Genomic DNA, 19,456 nt, shown 5'->3' on the forward strand with positions numbered 1-19,456 from the left:
CCATTCTGTGTGCTGCCTCCCTTCTCTCTTGATGGTTCCTTTTGCTTTGCAGAAACTCGTTAATTTGATGAGGTCCCACTTGTCAATCTGATTTCTTAAGGTATTGGCCTTTAGGGTTCTGAATAGGAATTGGTTCCCAGTTCCAATTTTCATAAGGGTATCTCCTGCACTTTCTAAGATTCTTATAGTTTGAGGTTTTACATTTAGGTCTTTGATCCATTCAGAGTTAATTTTTGTGTATGGTGATAGGTAGGAGTCCTGTTTCAATCTTCTGCATGTGGTCAGCCAGTTTTCCCAGCACCATTTACTGGATAGGTTCTCCTCTCCCCAGTGGTTGTTGTTGGAGGCTTTGTCAAAGATGAGTTGGTTAAGAAATTGAGGCTTTGCTTCTGGAATCTCTATCCTGTTCCATTTGTCTGTCTGCCTGTTCTTGTACCAATACCAGGCTGTTGTGATTATTTAGCCTTATAGTAAAGTTTGAAGTCTGGAAGTGTGATACCTCCTGCTTTGTTTCTTTTGCTAAGGATTGTTGTGGCTATTCATGGTCGTTTATGTTTCCATGTGAATTTCTGTATTGTCATTTCCATGTCTGAGAAGAATGATGTTGGTAACTTAATGGATGCCATGTTAAATCTGTAGATTGCCTTGGGTAGGATGGACATCTTAACAATGTTGGTTTTTCCTATCCATGAGCATAGAGTATTTTTCCATTTGTTTGTGTCTTCTTGAATTTCTTTGAGCAGTGTTTTATAATTCTTGTTGTAAAGGTCTTTCACTTTTCTGGCTAGGAAGATGCTGGAGTATTTCATATTTTTGGTGGCTATTGTGAATGGGATTGTGCTTTTTATTTGGGTATCTGCCTGTTTGTTGTTGGTGTATAGGAATGCAACTGTCTTTTGCACATTTATTTTGTACCCTGAGACTTTGCCAAAGTCCTTTATCAGTGCAAGCAGGGTTTTGGCAGATTCTCTTTGATTTTCAAGATATAGGATCATATCATCAAAGAGGGATAACTTGACTTCCTCTTTTCCTATTTGGATGCCCCTGATTTCCTTCTCTTGTCTAATTGCCTAGCTAGGATTTCCACCACAATATTGAACAAGAGGGGTGTCTTGTTCCAGTTTTCAGGGGAAATGTTTCCAGTTTCTATCCATTTAGTAATATTTTAGCTGTGGGTTTGTCATAGATGGTGCTTAGTATTTTGAGGTATGTTCCTTCCATACCTAGGTGTTTGAGGATCTTTATCAAGAGATGTTGAATTTTATCAAAAGCTTTTTCTGAATCTAACGAGATAATCATGTGGTTCTTGTTTTTACATCTGTTTATGTATTTAATTACATTTATGGTTTTGCGAATGTTGAACCCACCCTGCATCCTGGGGATGAAGCCTACTTGGTAATGGTGGATGATTTTTGAGATGTGTTGTTGGATCCAGTTCGCTAGAATCTTGTTGAGAATTTTAGCATCTATGTTCATCAAGGATATTGGCCTGTAGTTCTCTTTCTTTGTTGGATCTTTACCCGATTTGGGACTCAGTGTAATGTTGGCTTCATAAAATGATTTCAAGAGAATTCCATTTTTCTCAATTGCCTGGACTACTTTCAATAGGATTGGTATCAGCTCCTCCTTGTACATTTTGTAGAATTCTGTTGGAAAGCCATCTGGTCCGGGGCTTTTTTTTGTAGATAGTTTTTGTATGACAGAGTCAATTTCCTGGGTTGTTATTGGTCTATTTGTTGTCTCAATGTCTTCTTGTTTTAACATGGGGAGGTTGTGTGATGTCAGAAGGTCCTCCATTTCATCTAGATTATCAAGTTTGTCTTCTTATAGGTGTACATAGTAATCCTTTGTATTTCTTCAGGGTCAGTTGTGATTTGATCTTTTATATTTCTGATTGTGTTTATTTGGACTTTTTCTCTCTTTTTCTTGGTCATTCTGGCTAGTGGCACATCAATCTTGTTAATACTTAAAGAACCAGCTTTTGGTTTTCATGATGTTTTTCTATATTTTTGTCTTCTATGTCCCATATTTCAGCTCTTATTTTTGTGATTTGGATTCTTCTTCTAAAATTGGGGTTTTGGTGGTCTTCTCATTCTAGCTCCCTTAGGTTGTTAGGTTCCTCACTTGTAATCTTTCCATTTTCTTGATGTGTGCTTGTAGAGATATAAATTCCCCTCTTAAAACTGATTTCATGGCATCCCAGAGGTTTTGGTAGGCAGTTTTTTCATTTTCATTTGTTTCCAGGAATCTTTCAATTTCTTTTCTGATTTCATTGTTGACCCAGTCATTGTTCAGCATCATACTGTTTAGTGTCTATGTATTTGTGAGTTTGGGGAAATGTTGCTGGTTTTGATATTTATTTTTTTCCCACTGTGATCTGAGAATGTGCATGACAATATTTCAAACTTATGGAATTTGTTAATGCTTGATTTATTGTGACAGATGTGATTGATCTTGGAGTATATTCCATGTGGTGATGAGTAGAATGTATATTCTGTGGTTGCTGGGTGGAATAATCTGTAGGTATCCACTAAGTACATTTGGTCAAGTGTCAAGTTTAGGTTCTAGATCTTCCTGTTGATTTTTTGCCTTGATGATCTATCCAGGGCTGTCAGTGGCATATTTAAGTCCCCTGCTATAATAGTGTTAGAGTCAATATATTTTTTAAATTTACTTAATAGTTGTTTTATAAATGCTGGTGCTCCTGTGTTGGGTTCATATATGTTTAGGATAGATATTTCTTGTTAATGGATTGAACCTTTTATCATTACATAGTGTCCTTTTGCATCTTTTAAAATTTTTGATAACTTAAAGGTTGCTTTGTCTGATATTAAGATTGCAACTTCTGCCTTATTTTGTGATCCATTTGCCTGGAAACTCATTTTCCATCTCTAACTTTGTGTCTGTGTGCATCCCTGGTAGTGAGATGAGTCTCCTGGATGCAGCAAATAATGGAGTCATGGTTTCTTATCCAGTCCATCATTCTTTGTCTTTTCCGTGGTGCATTTAGTCCATTCACATTCAGGCTAATTTTTGAGATGTGGGGGTTTATCCCTGTCATGAGGTTCTTATAGAGTTGTTGTTGTTCCTATTTATTTGTTTTCTTTTTTTGGTTTTTGGGTTGATTCATGTGTGTTGTCCATCTTTTCCCTGTACTCTTATGAAGAACATTGTCATTCTTTTCTCCTTTTCTTCTGTGTTTAATACTTTCTTAAGTGTTTCTTGTAGAGATAGTCTGGAGGCAGCATAAGTTCCTAGGGATTGGATTTCTGGGAAAGATTTTCATTCTCCCTCACTGAGAAGCTTAGCTTGGCTGGGTAGATTGTTCTTGGTTGAAATGTTTTTCTTTGAAAACTTTGAAGATTGGGCTCTAAGCTCTCCTAGCCTGAAGGGTTTTTATAGATAGATCTGATGCTATTCTAATTGGTCTTCCCTGGTAAGTAGTCTGACCTTTTTCTCTTGCTGCCTTTAGGATTTTTCCTTTTATACCTACTTTGTTTAGGCAAATTATTATGTGTCTGGGAGTTGGTCTTCTCATTTGTTGTCTTGCAGGAGTTCTCTGAATCTCTTCTGTTTGAATTTTTATATCACTGATGAGATAAGGGAAGTTTTCTTGAATAATTTCATGGAATGTTTGTTCCAGTATGGTCTCTGTCTCTCTTTCTGCCTCAGGAAATCCAATTACTAGGTTCAGTCTCTTGAAGTAATTGTTCATCTCTTAAAGGTTTTGTTCTGTGTCTTTAAACTTTTTTTCTATGCTTTTGACAGTATGGGTTAGTCCTGTATTTTGGTCTTGAAGCTCTGATATTCTTTCTTCTGCTTGGCTAATTCTGCTTTCTATGCTTATTAGTTTGTTATTTATTTCAATCACAGTATTTTTACTGCTATTATTTCAGTTATCAACTCCTTCCTATTTTCCTCTTGTCTCACCTCAGTTCTTTTTATTCTCTCTGTTAATGTCTTGATGTCTGGGTTTGTCGTATGTGACTAGTCATTCTGGGGTCTCTTCATTGTTTGCATTCCGAAGTCTGTTTTCTCAGTGTCTGACCTCCCAGGGGTCTGTGTGAGCCCTATATTCTTCTTTTGCTTTTTCTGCATTTGTGTAGACATTTTTCCCCACTCCACCCCCATCTTCTTTAATTCTGTTTTTCATGGGTGGAGGGGTTGCTTTTACTTCTGTTTGTTCAGTCTCCTATTCTTTCTTTTTCATGTATATCCTCTGGCTTTGCTCCATTCTGGAGCTGGACTTTAGGTTGGGGTGATCCTTTTTGCAGTTTTGAGATTTAATTGAGGGGGGAGCTGTGTTTCAAAATCTATCTGCAGATCCCATTATCCACCGATAGGTGTATGGATAATCTGGAACCCACTTCCCACTGCCTTTCAATCTGTCCATGCAGTGGGATTATAGGTTTACTCCGAAAGCAAAAAGAGATTTAAAAAAGGGGGAAAAGAATGGAATGGGGAGTGGGGGCAAGAGGGAGGTGGAGAGAGAGAGGAGTAAGAGGGAAAACAGACAAATGTACCAACTAACAAATGAAAAGAGACACAAAGCCCAATACAAGTAAAAAGAAAAACAACAACAAGAAAACCAACAACCATATGAGAAAACTAAAACATACAATCATATAAACACACAAGCCATCCAGCCTCCTTATTGGTGTGCTATTCTCCTATACAAAGATGGGGTCTAAAGAGAAAAATAGAATAGAATAGAATAGAATAGAATAGAATAGAATAGAATAAAGTCAGTTAACTAAAAGAACCAAAGCAAGTATGAAAACATTATTGATAACAGCAAGAAGAGAGAGAAAACAAGATGGATAAGACAAACAAAGAACAAAAAAATAAAAATAAAATGGGAAACCGAGCACACACTGAGAGTTTTCCTTTAAGTCCAATGTCCCTTCAGCTCTGATTTCTAGCTGTCTTTGCAGCTGGTACATTTGTTCAGTTAGGTTTAGTTGCCCCTGGCCTGCTGTGGAGGGCGGTTCAGATCTGGGCTGCCTGCAAATCTGCACTCAGATCTGATTTGTGTCTATTTAGCAAGGGGGAGGAGCTTCTGTCCTTCCCTCTTTGATGTTGTTACCTTGGATCCCAAGCTGGGAGCTGGGCTGAGCTGCTGGCGCCGGTCTCACCACTCCAGCTGATCTATTTTTCTGCTGCAGCTGGAGACTGCCAGGCAATGCAGGCCTGGCTGGGTGGAAGCTGGAGGCCACCCCGGGTGGGAGGGAGCAGGCAACAGTAGCAGCGGTGGCAGCCACCGCTTCACGGTGCATGGGAGGAGCTCCTTGATCCTGGCTCCCGGTGAGGGTGGGGCGTGGCAGTGGCAGCAGTGGTGGCAGTTTCAGTAGTGCATGCTTGGGGGGTGGTCTTCACTGTCTGGAGCCGTGGGTCGCCTCAGGCAGAAGTGGGGTGACAGTGGCTGCCACGGCTGAGGCGGCTGAGGTGGCGGCTGAGGCTGCAGGCGAGCAGCATGCAAAGAGCAGGCTGCCAACGATGGGAGCCACAACCCCGGGGAGAGCGAGCGTCCTTCTGTGTGTTCTCTTTCACGGAGGGCCTCAAGGACCACACTGCCCCGTCGCCATCTTGCCGGAAGTCCTCGTCTAAATTTTATGAAAAAAGTTTCAGGAGATGAAGTTGTTTCCCCAAGAATATAATGCTGCCTTAAATGGCGGAATCAAGATTTAAAGCCAGTTTTAATTTAGAGCAAACCATTGCTGGTCTCTGACTTTAAATTCCAGATAAATGAAAGTAAGCATGCTGCTGATATTCTAGTCATTTTGTAGAATAATTTTAATGTTACTTGTATTTTCTGTGTTATTACAGTGAAATTGTTTATGGATACTCAGTACAAGAAACAGTGCAATCTACAGTTGTTTGAATTTTTTGTATTTTTATATAAAGGTTTTTGAAAACCATTGTCTTAAACTTCATTGGGAACGTTGGGTCATTTTGTTTTGTCAGTCATACCTTTCCCTAAAGGAATCATTTTGTCAGAAGATAAATTAGAAGGCATATTGCTTAGAAGTGAACACAGAAAGATGGATTTAACAATCTGCCCACCTTTCTTAGTTCTTTTTTTTTTTGTCTTATGTGTATGCATGTACATTTTTTTATATGACTAAGGACATCTAGGGAGTGTAACGATAATTAGAGGTAAACAAATGGGCAGAATCTTCATTGCTACATTACAACCGACACATGACTGAGCAGCATGTGAAAACACATTTATAATTGTGGTCCTTGGACCCAATGTCAGAATGACAAACATTCAGATCAAAGCTATCCTATCAGAGTCAGTTGCTGTCTTTGGGGAAATGGGATTTCTAGGGTGCTGGAAATCATAGAACAGAGAAAATGAAAAGAAAAAAACACACACCCGATTTCTGACTTCACATTCTCCCTAACAACGGAAAAGGGAAGGGGGCTGCTGATGCTGGGGTTAGTTCAAAAAGCAGGAAGGGCCACTGTTGGTAAGTACTTACCTAAACTGGTGAGTTCTTGGGATCTCCTAGCCTGGAAAGTAGCAGCATCCCAACACTGCGGAGCACAAGGGCCAAAACAACACCAAAACCAAAGGTCCTCCTAACAGCACTGCATGTGATTCTATTCTGTGTGACATTTCACTTAAGAAACGTTCTGTGTTCTTGGACAAATCTTACAATGGGTATAGGTGGTATCTGTCTACCAGTTCATAAACTACATGTAACCCTGCCTTGGAGGATGATAAAAAACTGGATAAGCATCAGAAAGAAGAGCATTGTCATCAATAGTATTTGTAAAAAGTTACAATAAGAGCAGTAGTGATGGAATAAATGCCATCAAGTGAAGCCAGGGAGGTATTACTTTTGGTTGTAGACAGAGAGTCTGAGACAGAAGTTGTTTGTTCAAAGGATTTAGACTTGCCCAAAGCCCACCAGAGTAAGATACTTTCATGCATAAAATATTAGAGCATGGACTGCATGCAGTCTTTAAGATCATCTTTCTAACCATGAATATAGTACCTATGCATACCATAATTAAAGCTATTATATATTAAGGCAAATATTTTTATATTGAATCTATTAAGCTACCAATAATTTCTATTTGTCTGTTTCTATTTGTCTGATCAGAAAACATAACATTCCAAACAGTTATTTTATGCCCAAGAATGTGGGGATAGAGTCTAGGTAGTGCTTGATTGGGTGAAAAAATTAACAAATCAAACAACGAATCCACATGTCTTCAGGTGGCTCCTATTCCATATATTTACCAGGTCCACAAAACAGAAAAACCAAAGCAGAGATCATTTAGCTATTGCTGGGCATTTAAAGCCCCATATCCTTTAGGCCACATCTAATACAGCTGTATTAGCATTTCAGAAACATGGACACTGAGCAGAGGAAAATGTTAGCACCATAGCTTCATAGTCAGCAATACTAAAATGTGGAAAACTTTCCAAAACAAGTGACTCTGCAGGAGTATCTAGAGATTAAAAGAGATGCTGAAAATTAACAATGAATTACAACTCGTAGGCTTATGTAGATCCCAAATAGGCTTTGAAAACAAATTATACCCTTTATGAGAAAATTAGAAATATGAACACTGATTACCTATTTATAATATTAAGCAATCATTTATCATTACTTTATGTTTAAGTGCAAAAATGGTATCATGAGTATGCAAAGGTATGAATCTTTATATTTTAGAGAAACTCACTGAAATACTTATGAAAATAATAATATTTCTGGGATTTACATCAATAACCTATGGGAGTGGGAAGAAAATGGAAGAATCATGGTTGGCTGTGAGTTGGACTCAGGTATTGAGGAACATGCAGTTCCATTAGTGTACTCTGTCCACTGTAATACATATTTAAATTTCCGTAATAAAAATGTTTAAGAAACTATCAAGCTGCTGGAAATGTGCTTCTAATGGGAGGTCATTGGAAGTCATTAAATTTTCTATCTGTCTATACCAAAGTCAAAGACTTTCTAATTATATAGTGAATACACAGACATATATATTTGTGCAGACCAAACATATACACATGCATTCCATATGTATTCATATGTGTGTATATGTACATATGAAGTATATTCTGCCTATAGAATAGGGGTTATTGATTCTTCCATAGAGTCTCTCCCACGCTCTCACAGACACTTCTGGGGAACTGTGGATTGAGGAAAGGGCATTCCTCAGTGGCCTTGAGGAAATAGGTAAGAAGGCAGCTGGAGGAGTCTCCGCTGGCATAATTCTGCAGCTAGCCCAAACAGTTTCTAAAGGAGTTGTGTGGCTGCCTCTATGTGGTGCCGTACAGTTATGTGACACAAAATGCTGACTTTGAGTACGATTCTGTATTCTAAGGGAGGCATACATGGAAAAACTTAAGTTATCTTGATATTACCCCATGACGAAACTTCTGTTTTCTTTCTTTTTCTTTTTGAGTCGGAGCCTCACTCTGTCACCCAGACTGGAGTGCAGTGGCTGCTCTGGCCACTGCAGCCTCAACCTGCTGGGTTCCGGAGATCCTTGCGCCTCAGCCTTCCAAGTGGCTGGAACTACAGGCGCGCACTACCACACCCAGTTAATTTTTTGTTTTATTGTAGAGATGAGGTCTCACCAAGTTGCCCAGGTGGGTCTCGAACCCATGGGCTCAGGCAATCCACTCACCTCAGCCTCCCAAAGCACGGGATTACAGGCTGAGGCACCGAGCCCGGCTCTGTTTTCTTTTTATAAGGCATGTTTCCTCACATATGTATTGCATCAGGTTATAAATCTTGTGTGTCTGAAAAAGGAGAAATTGCTGAAAAAGAAGTGATTGCTCTGTGGTAAAGTGCATAGTGAATGCATTTTCTAACAATTATTTAAAACATGAAATACTCAAATTCTCACAAGTTTCTACAGCGGCTGAACTGTATAACACAAATTAAAAATAAAATGTACAGATTTCTTTGCTTCATATATTTTGACCTCATCCATGTACACTTTGCAAGTCTTTGTAACATAAGTATGCATTAATTGCTTTCAAAATCAGTTTCATATTTTATATAAATCGACAGGTAAAACATACCGACTAATTAAAGGTATACACATTAAGGCAAAGACTTTTCTATTAAATGTGCTAAGATTTAATATAAAAGAGTAGACGATGAAAGACAAGGAAAATGTATATCTTGGCTATGCAAAAGCATCATGGAGAAGCTACCGCGGAAATACACAGACAGGCCAGGAATAAATTGTGCTGCTCATATCAGGAATACTGACACAAAGGAAATCTTTCTGTAATCCACAATGATCATATAATATCACAATTCTGAGTAAGAAATATTCTTAGCAGCCCCTCATCTGAATTCTGAGAAAACCATTACTGAGAATTGACAGGAGTGAGGACCAAAGGAAAGAGAAACATCCTGATGTTGGTCAACACCAAGCCTAAATGCTTGTAAGAAGTCACACTAGCACGGCACTTATTAAAATAACCTATAAATAGGATTATTAGGAGGAAGAATAGTGTTTTGTAGATACAGAAGCAATGTGCTTAATTGTCAGGAATTTAAAAAGCAAAAGATAAAAATATATCTGTAACTGCTCTGTAGTTGCAAAATAAAATAAATCACAGACCCTTCAAAAATATAAGTGTAAGGCAGGACAACAGAGTCTCTCCAGCAACTGGGTGGGCAACCTGGCCCCAGGGCAAAGACCACCCAATGTTGAACATGAGTATTCTCAGCATTTTTGCCTGCTCCTTGCCAATAAACCAAAACACAGGTAATTTGTTTATAAGCTTCACATTCTTGCTCAGAACTGGCAAAAGACACAAGCCAAAAATCAAACAAACAAAAAATCTGAAACAAAACGCACACACACAAACACACACGCACACCACACACACACAAATACCAAATCAAATGAAGAAAAAAACATTCCGGGGATAGAAAAGAACATCACCAAATTTGAAATGCTCCTCACAGAATAAAATCAAATGGATACTTCATCCATAAAATGGGAAAAGGATAACAAAATAGGAATATTCAGAAAACCAGAATAATCTATTGTCAGTATTCAAATAAAAATTCAATGGACCAGGCACAGTGGCTCAAAACTATAAATCCAGCACTTTGGGAAGCCAAGGCGAGAGGACTGCCTGAGCCCAGGGGTTTGCGACCCGCCTGGGCAACTTGGTGAGACCTCGTGTCTATCAATAAATTGATTTGATGGAATGTTTAAAGAAATTACTGATACTAATTTTTGAAGACAATCTTGTAGCTAACAGCAGTAATAGTTAATTTTGTAATATTTGACAATCGAGAGCTTTCACAAATAAGTGTTCTCAGTTCCTTAGTGAAGATTTAGGGTTAATGGTTCTAAAACTACCCCATTTGGTTCAATTCTGAAGTCTTTCTCCTTGATATTGACATTTCTTTAGCTTTCATTTAGAATCATTTGGACTTTCTACTTAATAAAAACCGACGTGTCTATATGAATTATCTTAATATGTTAAGTATGTTTTTTATTTGAATAGAGATGTGAAGGCATTTTACTTTTCAGTGTATTTACTTCACACCTGAAGTATTCTCATGATATGAGACTATCATGAAGGCAGCAGACTACGTTAATTCAATTTAATTTAATTTTTTTCTTTTTTTCGTAAGACGTGGGCTATAATTTAAGGTTAGGTATGCACGTGGACATCATACGGTAAAGTTTTGACCTCCCTTGGGTCCCCACTTTGCCTGGTTCGAAATCAGGTATCCTTGTTGCTGTTGGGTCACCTCCCACCCCATCCACCCTGGCAGTTTCCTGCTACTGCCGATCCATTTCTTGCAGTATTATGGGAAATGTTCAGCGTCTGCTTACGAGTGAGAACATGTGGTACTCTGTTCTTTGTTTCTGTAATAGATCACTGAATATTACAGACTCTAAATCCATCCAAGTATCCATCCAAGTAGCTGCAAAGTCCATATGGTTGTCCTTCTTTACAGCTGCTTAATATTCCATTGTGTATACGTACCACTTTTTTTTATTCGGTCCAGTTTCGAGGGGCAGCATGCTTGGTTCCAGGTCTTTGCTCTTGTGAATAGTGCAGTAATAAACGTGCATGTGCAGGTATTTTTTGTGTAGAATGATTTGAGCTCCTCTGGGTATCTTTCCAGAAGGAGGATTGCTGAGTCACAATTTCTAGTTCTTTTAGAAATTGCCGCACTGTTTTCCATAGACATTGAACTAGTTTGCATTCCCACCAGCAGTGTAGAGCATTCCTTTCTCTCCTTATCCTCACCAGCATCTGTTGTTGTTTGGTTTATTAACGACGGCCATTCTGGGGTTAGGTGGTATCTCAATGTAGTTTTGATTTGCATTTCTCTGATGACGAGTGAGGCTGAGCACTTTTCCATGTGTCTATTGGCTGCTCGTGTATCTTCCTGTGAGAAATGTCTATTCATGTCTTTTACTCACTTTTTAATGGGGTTTTTCCCTTCAGCATGTTTGAGTTCCTTGTGGATCCTGAATGTTAAGCCGTAGCCAGATATACAGTTGGCAAACGTCTTTCCTCATTCTGTGGGCTGTCTCCCCACCCCCTTGATGGTTTCTTTTGGCTTCCAGAAGCTTTTCAGTTTAATGCTCTCCTACTTGTTCATCTTATCTTTTATGGCATGGAAATCTAGGGTTTTGACCAGGAATTGGTTGCCAGTTCCAATTTCCATACGGGTGTCTCCTGCATTTTCTAAGATTCTTATAGTTTGAGGTTTTACATTTAGGTCTTTGATTCATTTAGAGTCGATTTTTGTGTGTGATTATACATAAGGATCCTGTTTCAATCTTTTGCATGTGGTCAGCGAATTTTCCCAGCACCATTTACTGAATGGGTTCTTCTCTTCCCAGTGGTTGTTGGAGGTTTTGTCAAAGATGTGTTGTTTGAGAAATTGAGATTTTTGCTTCCAGAATCTCTTTCCTGTTCCATTGGTCCAAAGCCTGTTCTTGTACCAATACCAGGCTGTTTTGATTATTGTAGTCTTATAGTAAATTTTAAAGTCCAGAAGTATGATACCTCCTGCTTTGTTTCTTTTTCTGAGCATTGTTTTGGCTATTCATGGTCATTTGTGTTTCCTTATGAATTTCTGTATTGTCATTTACTGTTCTGAGAAGAACGATGCTAGTAATTTAATTGACTTTGCATAGAATCTGTGGATTGCCCTTGGTAGGATGGACATTTTAACAATGTTGATTCTTCCTATCCATGAGTATGGAATATTTTTCCATTTGTTTGTCTCCTTGGACTTCTTTGAGCAATGTTTTGTAGTTTTCATTGTAAAGTTCTTTCACTTCTCTGGTTAGGAAGATGAGTAAGTATTTCATTTTTTTGTGGCTATTGTGAATGAGATTGCACTTTTTATTTGGTTCTCTGCCTCTTTGTTGTTGGTATATAAGAATGTGACTGTCTTTTGCACGTTTATTTTGTACCTCAAGACTTTGCCAAAGACCTTTATCAGTGCAAGGAGGTCTTTGACAGATTATCTTGGATTTTTTGAGTTATAGGATCATATCATCAGCAAAGAAGGATATCTTGACATCTCCTTTTCCTATTTAGACAACCTTGATTTCCTTCTCTTGTCTAATTGCTCCAGCTAGGGCTAACAACACAATGTTGAACAGGAGGGATGTGAGTGTACAGACTTGTCTTGTTCCAATTTTCAGGGAAAATGCTTCCAGTTTATGTCCATGTAGCAATATGGTGACTGTGGCTTTATTGTAGATGGCACTTACTATTTTGAAGTATGTTCCCTCTATGGCTAGGTGTTTGAGTGTTTTTATTAAGAAAGGATGCTGTATTTTATCAAATGTTTTTTCTGCATCTAATGAAATAATAATGTGATTCTTGTTTTTATGTCTGTTGATGTATTTAATTACATTTATGGTATTGCGGATGTTAAACCAACCCTGCATCCTGGGGTTGAAGCCGACTTGGACATGGCGGATAATTTTGAGATGTGTTGTTGGATCTGTTTTGCTAGAATCTTGTTGAGAATTTTTGCATCTGTGTTCATTAGGAATAGTGGCCTGTAGTTCCCTTATACTGTTTGATCTTTACCTGACTTGAGTATCAGTGTGAAGTTAACTTTGTAAAATTAAGAATTGTGAAGAATTTCATCTTTCTCAATTGCCTAGAACACTTTCAATAGGACTTGTATCAGCTTCTCTTTGTATGTTTTGTAGAATTATTTTGGAAAGGTAACTGGCCCAGGGATTTTTCTTGTTTTAAGTAGTTTTTTATTGTATTTATTTATTTGCTTTTTTAATGATGGAGTCCATTTCCTGGGTTGTTGTTGGTCTATTTAGTGTCTCAATGTCTTCTTGTTTCAACCTTGGGAGGTTATGTGATGTCAGAAAGTCCTCCATTTCATTTAGGTTATCAACTTTGGTTCCATAATAATCTCTCACAATCTTTTGTGTTTCTTTAGAGTCAGTTGCGATTTTATCTTTTGCATTTCTAATTGTGTTTATATGGACCTTTTCTCTCTTTCTCTTGGTTACTCTAGCCTGAATTCCATCAATCTTTTTAATACTTTCCAAGAACCAGTTTTTTGTTTTGTTGATTTTTTTAATGATATTTGTGTCTTCTATGTACCATATTTGGGCTTTTACTTTGGTGATCTGGATTCTTCTGCTAAAGTTAGGGTTTTGGTGGTCTCATCTTTCCACCTCCTTTAGTTCATTTGTTAGGCTGTTAACTTGTGAACTTTCCATTTTCTTAATTTGTGTTCATAGAAATATAAATTTCCCTCTTAGAACTGAATTCATGGCAACCCAGAGGTCTTGGTAGGACATTTCTGTGTTTTCATTTGTTTCCAGGAATCTTTTAATTTCTGCTTTGATTTCTGTGTTGACACAGTAGCTGTTCAGCATCATGCTGTTTAGTGTCCATATCTCTGTGGTTTAGGGAATTTGTTGGTGTTGTTATTTATTTTAATTCCATTGTAGTCTGAGAAGGTACGTGTCAGTATTTTCACCCTATGAAATTTGCTTATGCTTGATTTATGACCGAGGATGTGCTTGATCTTGGAGTATGCTCCACGTTGTGATGAGTAGAATAATGAGTAGAATGTATATTCTGTAGTTGTTGGGCAAAGTGTTCTGTAGGTATCTATTAAGTCCATTTGGCCAAGTGTCAAGTTGAGGTTACAGATATTTTGTTGATTTTTTGCCTCAATGTTCTATCTAGGGTTGTTAGCAGAGTATTTAAGTCTCCAGCTATAACAGTGTTAGAGTCAATATCTTTTTTCAGAATACTTATTAGTTGCTTTATAAATACTGGTGCTCCTGTGTTAGGTGCATATATATTTAGGATGGATATTTCTTTTTCATTGATTGAACCTTTTATCATTATGTCATGTCCTTTCATACTTTTTAAAATTTTTGATAGCTTAAAGGTTGTTTTGTCTGATATTAAGATTGGAACTCCTGCATTCTTTTGTAATCCATTTGTCTGGAAATTGCTTTTACATCCTCTAACTTTGAGTCTTATGTGTGCCCCTTGTAGTTAGATGAGTTTCCTGGATGCCAAAAATTATTGGGTCATGATGTTTTAAATCCAGTTTCCCATCTGTGTTGTTTTAGTGGTGCATTTAGTCAATTCACATTCAGACTAATTATTGAAATGTGATTGTTTATTCCTGTCATGAAGTTCTTATAAAGTTCCTTCTTTGTTTGCTTATTTACTTTTAGCTTTGGGGTTGATGTACATGTGTGTTTTCAAGTTTATTATTGCAATGTATTCTCTGTTGATTCTGTGCCCTGCTATTCTCTTAGGAAGTGTGTGGTCATCAATATATATTTTTTTTCTTTCTTCTGTGCTTAATACCTTTTTAAATGTCTCCTGTAGAGCTGGTCTGGAAGCTGTATAATCTCTTAGGGATTGGATGTCTGGAAAGGATTTTAATTCTCCATTGCTGATGAAACTCAGCTTAGCTGGGTAGGAAATTCTTGGTTGAAATTGCTTATCTTCAAGAATTTTGAATACGGGACTCTAATCCCTTCTAGTTTGTAGTGTTTCTGCTGATAGATGTGGCTATTCTGATTGGTTTTCCCTGGTAAGTAGTCTGACCTTTCTCTCTTGCTGCCTTTAGGGTTTTTTTTCTTTTGTACCTACTTTGTGTGGGTGAATTACTATGTGTCTAGGGGTTCGTCTTCTCATCTGATGTCTTGTAGGGGGTTCTCTGTATCTCTTGTGTTTGGATGATCATATATCTGGTGAGATGGGGAAAATGTTCTTGGATAATCTCCTGGAATACTTGCTCCAAGGAGTTCTCTGTTTCCCTGTCTTCTTCTGGGATACCAATCAGGTATAGGTTCAACTGTTTGATATAATCTCACATCTCTTGGAGGTTTGTTCTTTCTTTCTGAGATTTTTTTCTATATTTTTACAGATCAGGTTAATTCCATGTGTTAGCCCTTAAGTTGTGAGATTCATTCTTCTTCTTGATTCTTTCTGCTGTCCTTGCTTCCCATCTTGTGATTTATTTCCTGAATGAAATTTTTTTATGGCAAAAATCTATGTTACAAGGTCTTTCAGTGTCACATCTTGTCTTTCTTGAGTCTTATTCTCTCTTTCCATTCATTCCCTGATCTGTTGTATTCTGGAGCTAGTCATTGGTGATTTCCATTGTTTGAGCTCTGATATCTGATTTTCAATCATTTTCTCTTTGTTACACTGGGAATTACTTGTGCTTTTCTGTTGATTTTTTTTCTCATTTGTGACAGATCTCTTTCTTTTCTCTTTAGTTCCATTATTCAGTGGCAGTGGAAGAGGCTTTCACTTCTATTGTTTGCTCAGCCCTCTATCCTTCTTGATCAGGGTTCTGTGTTTGTACTATTTTGAAACAAGGCTGTTGGTGGGAAGCTTTGCTGTCTCTTATAGTTTTGAGAATTGAATAAGTGGAAGATAGGAGCTAAGATTCAGAAACTATTTGCAAATCACATATTCACTGCTTATGGAATGGGTTCCCTGAGATCCTCTCCTCAATACCACTCTATATGATGATGCAATGGGTATGTGTGTATACTCCATGAGTTCAAGATACAATAACAGCAATGAGGAGAACAGAGAAAAGCAGAATGAAACAAGACAGACAAAATTTTAAAAAATTAAAGTAACACAAGACACCAAGATCTGAAACCAAAGCAAAAAACAATTAAACACATAGCACGCGCACACACACACACACACACACACACACACACACACACACGAAACCTGAAACAAACTGGAAAAAAAACATAGCAAAACAAAACAAAACAAAACAAAAAACCAGGAAAACCAAACACAAACACACACATACAAATGGAACCCTCACACATACACTCACACACACATTAAACTAAAAAAAGAGAAGAACCAAAAGCAAAAAACAAAAAAAACTGAAAGGTGAACACAGCCATTCACATGCACACTTAAACAGAAAACAAAGAAAGAAGAAAGGGGAAAAAAAGAAAGCAAAAAGATAAAAAAAAACAGCTGGGTGGTAATCCAGATCAAACTCTCACATACACATTCATGCATAAAGGAAAAAATTTTAAAACTAGGAAACAAACAAAAAAACCAAAAACCAGAAACCAACCTGTCCTCTGTGGCAGGTTTTGTAATTGTTCCTCTCAGCTGCACATAGGTCAGCCCCTCTACTGTCTCCTGCTGAGCTGCAGCCTCATTCACAATCTCCCCCGTATCTGGCCCTGGGGAGGAGGAGGGGAGGTGGAGTGGGTGGGGCTTTAGTATTCCCCTCCCACTCTCATATTTTCAGGGGATCCACTCTGGTGGGGAAGTGTGGGACAGTCTCTTCCTCAGGTGTCGGCAGGGAGTGCCCCAGCCAGGCTTATCCTGGGGTAGAGTCTTTCTATTGTAGCTGACATGCAGGCTCCACCTGGGTTTGTCCCTCTCAGTCATGATCCAGCTGTGTGGGTCAGATGTTCAGGAGATTGCTGGGTAGGAGGTTTTGCATCAGCCTCGGACTCACCACTGATCTCTTTTAGGGTCTTCCTCCTCCTTTTCTGGTCACATGCTTTGTCCCGTGACTGAATCAGGGTAGGGAGTGGGACTTCTGTGACTCAGCACTTGTCCTGTCCCTCTGGAGTTTGTGCTTTCAGGATATTCTCTCTGGTTCATGATCTACCCCTGAATAGTTAATCTGCCAGTCACAGAGAGATTGGGTCTGTTGTTTGTGGTGAGCCAGCCAAAGCACGTTCCTGCACAGTTCTCAAGGTGGCAGCAGGGTGCCTCTTTTGCCTCCTCCAGTGGGACTTTGCCTCTGGGCTTTCTCTCTGTGCTCCTTCTGCAGCCTTTGCTTGTGTCTAGCCAGGCACTGCAGTGGTGAGGCAGAGCTTGGAGCCAGCAGTCACTCTCGGCAGCTTCTTCCCTGGAAGGGATTTGATGATTTTTTTTTTTAATGGGGTCAGGCTCAGTGGCTCAGCCTGTAATCCCAGCACTTTGGGAGGCCGAGGTGAGTGGATTGTCTGAGCTCGCAGGTTGGAGACCAGCCCAGGCAACTTGACAAGGCTTTTCTCTACAATAAATCAAATATTAGCTGCGTGTGGTAGCATGCACCTGTAGTCCTGGCTTCCTGGAAGGCTGAGGCGGAAGGCTCACCCAAGCCCAGCAGGTCGTCGCTGTGGTGGCTGTGAATGTGCCACTGATGGAGTAAGACCCAACTCAAAGAAGAAAAAAAGGAAAAAAAGTGGTGCTCAGCTTCTGTGATCTGGGAAGCACTAAAGTCCAAGCAGCGCAGCTGCAGCACCAGCCGTTTCACCAAGAGAGCCCTGGCCACTTGCTCCCAAGTCTCTGTTCAGCCACTCACATGCCCACTTACAGAGAAGTAAGCAAAATTTTGCATTCACTTGCAAAATCTTCCACTCACTCACTCACACTGCAACCCTCATAGTTTAAATAGAATCAAAGAAGAAAGGAGACGTCGACCATTTGATGGTCAAGGAATAAAATTCAGTACCAAAACTTCATTTTCCAATTTATCCCACAGGATTACTTAAATGAGTCAATCACTTAAAGAATTGCCAAATATTTTGTGCCAGCATTACAGAGCTGTAATATCAGTGTGGTTTTTATAGTGAAACGCTCAAAAAGTCTTAATATGGTACAATCAATCATTCCATTCTGCTTCATGACCCAAATGCTCACATTTAATTTGGCTCTAGTTCAGAAAGATAGATTAGCAACAGTCCATGAAAACTGGGTTATGTCACAATCTGTTTATTTCTTATTTATGTGATTTCAATAGCACCATTAGAGTTTTAAATGATAGAAAATTATTTGCAAAGAAAACCTACACTCAAGAATGGAAAAAAAAAAAACAAAAAGCAATCTTGTTGGGAGATTTGTGATGATCATAGATCATGGCTGAATAAGTACCATGGAAATGAGGATACCACATCAGTAATATTTTAGCCCTTGGCTATGTGGACTTACCATTGATGATATTGATTTAGTGAAAATTATATGGATACTTTTCAATTTTTAAAACATCCTTGAGAAAATAATAATAAATAAGCATCAGTGATGTCTTTAAAACTCCCACATGCACAATTTAAAATATAATTCTTCAAAGCCCTTTCACATCTTCTATCTCTGTCATTAACATTATCTTATAAGATCTCAAAGATAGATTTTATTTCTTTTTTGTACAAGTGAGCCAATTAGGACACAACTTCCAAGGATTTATTTGTGAATGACTTTCTTAGAAGGTGGTCTAAAATTATACCGCAGTTTTTGAAGTACAATTTTATGTTTTGTTTTGTTTAACTATACTGCCTTGCTTGGCAGATTTATTTTTCAAGATTGCAAATTAAAGTTTCATATGACCTTGTTCTCCAAATTACACATGTTCAGCTGATTGTTATATATCTGCACGTTGTCATTGTTTCTTCCCTTTTTATGTATCCAACATAAAGTACATACCCAAATTTCTTTTGTACAGGTATGTCCCCTTGACCTGTCCAATCATATATAAGCAGAACACATGTGAACCATCTCTGAAGGCTGCTGCAGTGGTTACTCATAAGAGGTGAGCCATCCTGGGCTTTTCCTTGCCTTCCTTTTTGCTGCTTAGAAAGCAGACTCAAGGCAAAACTTCAAGCAGCCCTCTTGGGCTATGAGGCAGTCTTGCAGATAAGAGTTACATGCAGGTAAGAGTTACAAGATGGAGGGAAGAAAATAATTTCATAATGAATTCATGAAACCTCTATATCAACTTTAGGCTGTAAATTTCCTGATTTCTCTTACATGAGAGAATGACCTTGTGTATTCTTGTAACCAAGCCACTATTTGGATTTTCTGTTATACGTAGGTCATCTTAATTCTAACTGATATTGAACAAATATTAGAGTATTAAAATATCAGAAATGTGGATATTAGCATTCTGTGCGTAAAAGTGCTAATATCACTAAAACTGGCTTTTATATCAAAGGAACATAG

This window comes from Carlito syrichta, unplaced genomic scaffold, assembly GCF_000164805.1.
Source record: "Carlito syrichta isolate Samal-C Ts95f unplaced genomic scaffold, Tarsius_syrichta-2.0.1 Scaffold314340, whole genome shotgun sequence".
Classification (NCBI taxonomy): Eukaryota; Metazoa; Chordata; class Mammalia; order Primates; family Tarsiidae; genus Carlito; species Carlito syrichta.